Genomic DNA, 6,000 nt, shown 5'->3' with positions numbered 1-6,000 from the left:
AAAAAAAAATTGTGCCTCTCTCCAAAAGCAAACGTTTTGTCAACACAAGTAGAAAATTTTTAAATCATTCAAATCGGATGCTCCGTTCTCTCAAAAACAGATTTCTATTTTTTGCACTCTTTATTCCGTATCTCTAAAACGGTTGGACCTGTCTTTGTCCTAAACTAATCAGCACATCTCCATATCAATAGAAATCGAATGTTTTTGGATCATTCAAAATCGCTTGATCCGTCCGGCCGAAAACGGGATCGAAAAATTGCGGACACACACAAGCAACACACACACACATACATCATTTTTTCTAAGGTATGCCAAAATATTCAGAAACCAAAACGTGAAGATATGCAAAATTTTCAATTCAACTTTTTATTGTGACAGAAGGTTACAGACCTAAATTGGCTAATGAGACGCAAATCAATCATGTAAACTTGATAATAAGTTATTGATATATAAATCTATAATAAATCCCATCCGATATGGAGCTTTTGGGATTGCGCAAGTAGGTCCAATATTGTTTTAATTTATTGCCAAATCTTGATGACAGACTAAGTAAAAGAAACAAGTTGTTCCAAAAAATATTTAAAAATTTCATCAGGATTTAAAAACTGTAATGAAAAATTTGATGCAAGTTGAATTAAATTGCCGTACACTAAATATTATATAAAAAAAATGCACACACAACAAAGAAAAAAAGGTAGCAAAAGTGTATTGCACAAGTCAATAACAATTGTTAATAAAAAAATATAATATATATTATTGAATAAAAAATTTAAAAATTTTTATTAAAAATTTTACATGAATTTATTGGCCTGTTGACAAATTTTAGATAGAACAATATATATAAAAATGCGATAGAAAATATGTTGTTCCAGAGTTTAACAAAACACTTGGTCGATTCAGTATGTATTAAAAAATTGTATAAGTATATTCAAAATTTAATATATGCAACAGATTAACAAGATCTGCAAAAATAGTTTGAACAGTTGAAAAAATAAATTATATAAGTTCAGTTAGCAAATTATGTTCATTAAAGAAGTTCCACGCGTTGCCTTACAAACGTACCCGCATGTTATAATTGTACAGATGCAGTTTTGTACTATTAAAATATTATAAGATTTCAAAAATATATATTATAAGTTGAAGTTTTTGTCACATGAAGATGATTAAAATTACATATATAGAAGTATAGAAAAAATTAAATAATTTCACAAAAATGCGTATAATATTTTCACAAAAGAATATTTATGTATTTATAAAAATTTATTCAAATATTGCAAAAACGCTAAACGATATAATTGAATTATCATCACCGAAGCTATGTATGCAACTTACGCTATAATAGAAATAGGTTTATTCAAAATTTAATAAGTGCAAGTGCAAAATTAGTCTGAACAGTTGAAAAAATAATTTATATAAGTTTAAGTTAAAAAAATAATGTTAATTAATATATTTCAGCATGCCGTATACGGAGTCATGCCTGCGCGAAACTATGCGAATTGAAACCTTGGTTCCTTTAAATTTGCCGCATCGCGCCCAAACTGACACCTCCTTAAATGGATACAATATACCAAAGGTAAAATTTTAGACAACTTAACGATTGAAAATGAATTTACGAATGCTGTGCTTTTAATACTTTCAGAACACTATGGTCATAACCAATTTATGGAGTATACACCACGATTCCGATATATGGGGAGATCCTGAAGTATTTCGACCTGAACGATTTTTGGATTCACGCGGTTTGTTAAAGAAAAAAGATATCACTTTACCATTTGGAGCAGGTAGACACAAAATCCATTAAATTACATATATAGAAAATGAATCATACAAAATATCAATGCACATAACATGCATATAAACCTGATAGAAATATAATACATTTAATAAAAGTCATAACTATGATATGAGTCATATATGAGTTTGAAAATATTAGAAGAAAAGCTTGAATTTGCTAAAAGACTAGAAGATTTAAAAAATTGCTCACAAAATCAAGATTAAAATGCTGATATGTTCTCTAAAATGTTTAATTTCAGGAAAACGTTTGTGTGCTGGAGAAACGTTTGCACGTCAGAATATGTTCCTGATGTTTGCATCCTTAGTTCAAATTTCATATTTTCACCAGCACCCGGAAAAGAGAAACCGCCGCGCCGGGGAGAACTATCAGGATTGATAATTTCTCCAAAGGACGTTTGGATAAAGTACCAAGTGCGGTATAGTTAACATGCAAATATAATTCGGAAATATATTATAAAATATCTCTTAAAATAATGAATAAAATGTAATATAAAATTGTAAGCTTGAGTATTTACTCCTATAAAATACATATATAGAAATATAGAAAAATTAAATATTTGTTCAAAAAATGCGAATCATATTTTCACAAAAATATATTTATGATGCATTCATAAAAATTAATTCAAATGTTGTAAAAAGGCTAGACGAAGCTAAGCAACTATAATTATCTCCAACAAAGCTATGTATGCAACATACGCTATAAAAAAATCCCATTTTAGTAATTTAATTATTAATAATAGATTCAAACAACGTTTTTCCTATAAACTCACAGTTGATAAATGCGATCAGTTATTATCATGTTTATTAATATAACTAAGGAGATATTGTAAAAATAATTTCATCACGGATTTGCATCATTATTAATTTTTGCATCAAATATTAATTCAGTATAATTTGTAATTATATTATAAGGTGTAATAAATTTTAAAAGGATAGAAGCACTGACATACAATTTATTAAAATCCATAACCAGATTCAGTACGATTAAAAACATAGTTAGTATCAAATGTTAAACTAATATTTCGAAAAAGAATCGAAAATAAAAAAAATTATATATCTTTACGTTTCAAAGGTTTCTAAACATTTTGGCATACTTTAGATAAAATTGATGTATGTGTGTGTGCGTGTTTTTCATACAGGTACAAAAAAAATATGACACCGCCATCGTAAATATTCTGCCGCCTGTTCTGACAGAAAACAATGAACGGTGGTGTGGACATTTTTATCCACTAAAAAACAATGCCGCAATTTTGGGCTGATAGGTGTTCTGCTTAAGAATATTTACCCATATCTCTGCTCTGTAAAGCTGTACAGAGTGGGCTACCTCAAGCAGGACTCGTCGTTTTCGGCCATGATTCTCTTGTGGAGCGTAGTGTAGTGCGTGCCATCTTTCTCGCAGTTCTGCTATCTCTGATAAACTCCCAAAAAAAGGCCTCTGATAAACAAACTCTGCTCGAGGTCCATGAATAGCCTCCTGTCTCTTGTTTGTTTAAATTCTGGTAGTTCGACGGGCATCCTCTTTCTCCCGTGGGAGTTACCACGCACACTGCGCTATATGGATCAACCACTCATCTCTCTCGAGCAGTGTCCCCTTATCCGCTTGCGTACGTGGCCATAGGTCAGGTCAGATGGTGTATAACCAACCCTTTCTGCCGAAAGAGAAGTTTTTGTTTTTTAACGCGAGAGCTATTTATTTCGCCCTTACCCTCTGATCCGAAGATCAGCGAGCTTTTTCCGAAAAGACACACGTGGTGGCTGTTACTCTTCAGCTCCAACGCCAAATTTGGTCCGCGGGGACTATTTTATTTCGCCCCAATCCGCCGATCTTACGATCGGTTAGGACACCCCCTATCCGCCACCTGGGGACGCGCCCGGTGGGAGTTTGGCTTCTCCCGACGGGAAAAAAATGGTCATTTTTATTAAAAACATTAGTATAAGTAGTAAAAATTAATTTAAATACGTATTGCAAAATGCAAGACAAACTTAAGTAAATACAATTATCTGCATCATAACTGTATGCAACAAAAATTACCATTTTAATATTTATTGATAATGAATTCATTATTATTTCATTCTAATGCAAATTCATATTAATTCTAATGCAAAAAAATTTCGATGAGGATGAAAATGTGTCGATCATATGTCGACACGTCGTCATATATATAAATATTGTAAGTAAAGAAAATATTGCATTTAGTTTCACATAATAGTTTAAAACAAAATTATTATATTATTGAATGAAAAACTTTTTCATTCATAAAAGTAAATCTTAATAGAAGTAAATATTGAAAATAGTAATAAATTAATCATAAAAATTAATAATTGAAAAAATATTTTGTGTATAGTAATAACATGAAAAAATAATTCTCACATATATAATTAATAAGATTGAATAGAAAAATGTACGCAAAATATTATAATTATCATTCATGATTAAATTTATAAATGCATCATATGATAAAAAATTCTAAATTACCATTTAGATAAGACAATATTTTATTGAATTATCAATTACAAAAATAAGATGCCGACAAGAACTGTGGATTCCATTTACTAACAATTTGCAATTCAAAAATCAACATTCATTTATACAGCAACAAAAAAAAAATGTTTAAATAGATACTGATATAACTTGCTTAATGGATGTATTTTTATAAAAATAATTAATATAATATTTTCATCAATATTTAAAAAAAAGATGTTTTTTTATTTAATACATTTTATTCATATATAAAATAATTCCCAATTCCCGATGACCTATTTATGAATTCTGAATTATGAATTATGAAGTGTTCTTATCAGTTTACACATATTAGCAAAATTATCAATAGAAAATTATTATAAATATGAGACAGTTGTATTGAAACGATAAAATTCAATAAATATATTAATGTGTTAATGACATCAAATTAGGTAAACATATCATATCTCACATAAACTGATATAATTCATTATTCAGTTAATATTTGTTATCTTGTTAGAAAATTTTAAGATTATAAATCGTTCTGAATCATTTAATATTTGGAGATCAATAATATGATAATGTTATTAGGAACACACTTTAAGAGCAAACTAAATGTAGATTGTAGATAGTAGATTATTTTTGTAGAAAATTGAAAAATTAATTAGCAATATCTGATATTTAATAAAAAAAAATAGAGTACAAAATTGCTTGGTTAAAATTTTATTACTATACATAAATTCCATTGGATAAAAGTTTTGGAAAATACTTTTAAAAAAACATTTAAATCTAGAGGATTTTGTTTAAAAATATCTAGTGATGCCAAAGCAAAAAGTAGTAAAATTTATTCATTTGAAAATCTGATGCATTTAAAAATAAAATAGTCAAAAGAATATAAAAAATATTAAATATAAAATTATTATTAAATATAAAAACTGAGATTAAAACTTGCAAATACTCCATTAAGCAAAATATCACTATCAAAATTCCATTATCAACATAAAAATAGCAAAAATATCAACATAAAAAATATGTTTATTTAAATATTGCACAAATCTATCAATTTGTGAAAAACGTGAAAAAAATACTGTCATATTAAAACTGCAGAATGCTTTACTCAAAAACACAATGATATCTTATGACTTGGAAATAAAGTTTGTTATATAGAACACGACTTTCTATAACTGCACATCGTCGAATTAAGTGCAATTTTTTTAACAACAGATATAAATGTAGGCTAAGATATTAAAAAAGCTTGAGCCTTTTTTTAAAGTTAAAGTATCATAAAGAAATAACATATTTAAAAATACTATGTTCGTTAGCAGAGCAATAAAATTACTTTAATAACTTCAATGAAAAAAATCTTTCAGAATAATAAAATACAACACAATGATTTAGAAAATTTAAAATTCAATTAGAGGGAGCAAAGTACACATAAATGCGAATACAAAATTATAAAGGTAACATAGGTAATGTTTGAAGCAAAATTCTATCATTATATTTAATAAACATAACTATTATATATATATATATATATATATATATATATATATATATGTATATATATATTTATATATTATATAGATATATGAATGCGTAGTAAAAAATCTATTAATGTGCAAAATAATTCACAAAAATGCATTACAGTGTGATAATTTAATTCGACAAATACATTAATCTAGGATCAGATTAAAATTAAAACGTCAACAAAGTCACAAAATTAATAATGAATACATTTATCAATA

The 6,000-nt window shown here is 27.4% G+C and overlaps 1 pseudogene; it reads left to right on the top strand.

Moving 5' to 3' along the window:
- Nucleotides 1-476: 476 nt before the first annotated feature.
- LOC113374871 lies at nt 477-2,220 on the top strand (annotated as a pseudogene).
- The last annotated feature ends 3,780 nt before the right edge of the window (nt 2,221-6,000 follow it).

This window comes from Ctenocephalides felis, unplaced genomic scaffold (genome assembly GCF_003426905.1).
Source record: "Ctenocephalides felis isolate EL2017-DRISC unplaced genomic scaffold, ASM342690v1 CF-g0.4_SCAFFOLD_01886, whole genome shotgun sequence".
Classification (NCBI taxonomy): Eukaryota; Metazoa; Arthropoda; class Insecta; order Siphonaptera; family Pulicidae; genus Ctenocephalides; species Ctenocephalides felis.
This window is presented reverse-complemented; position numbering and strand designations above follow the sequence as displayed.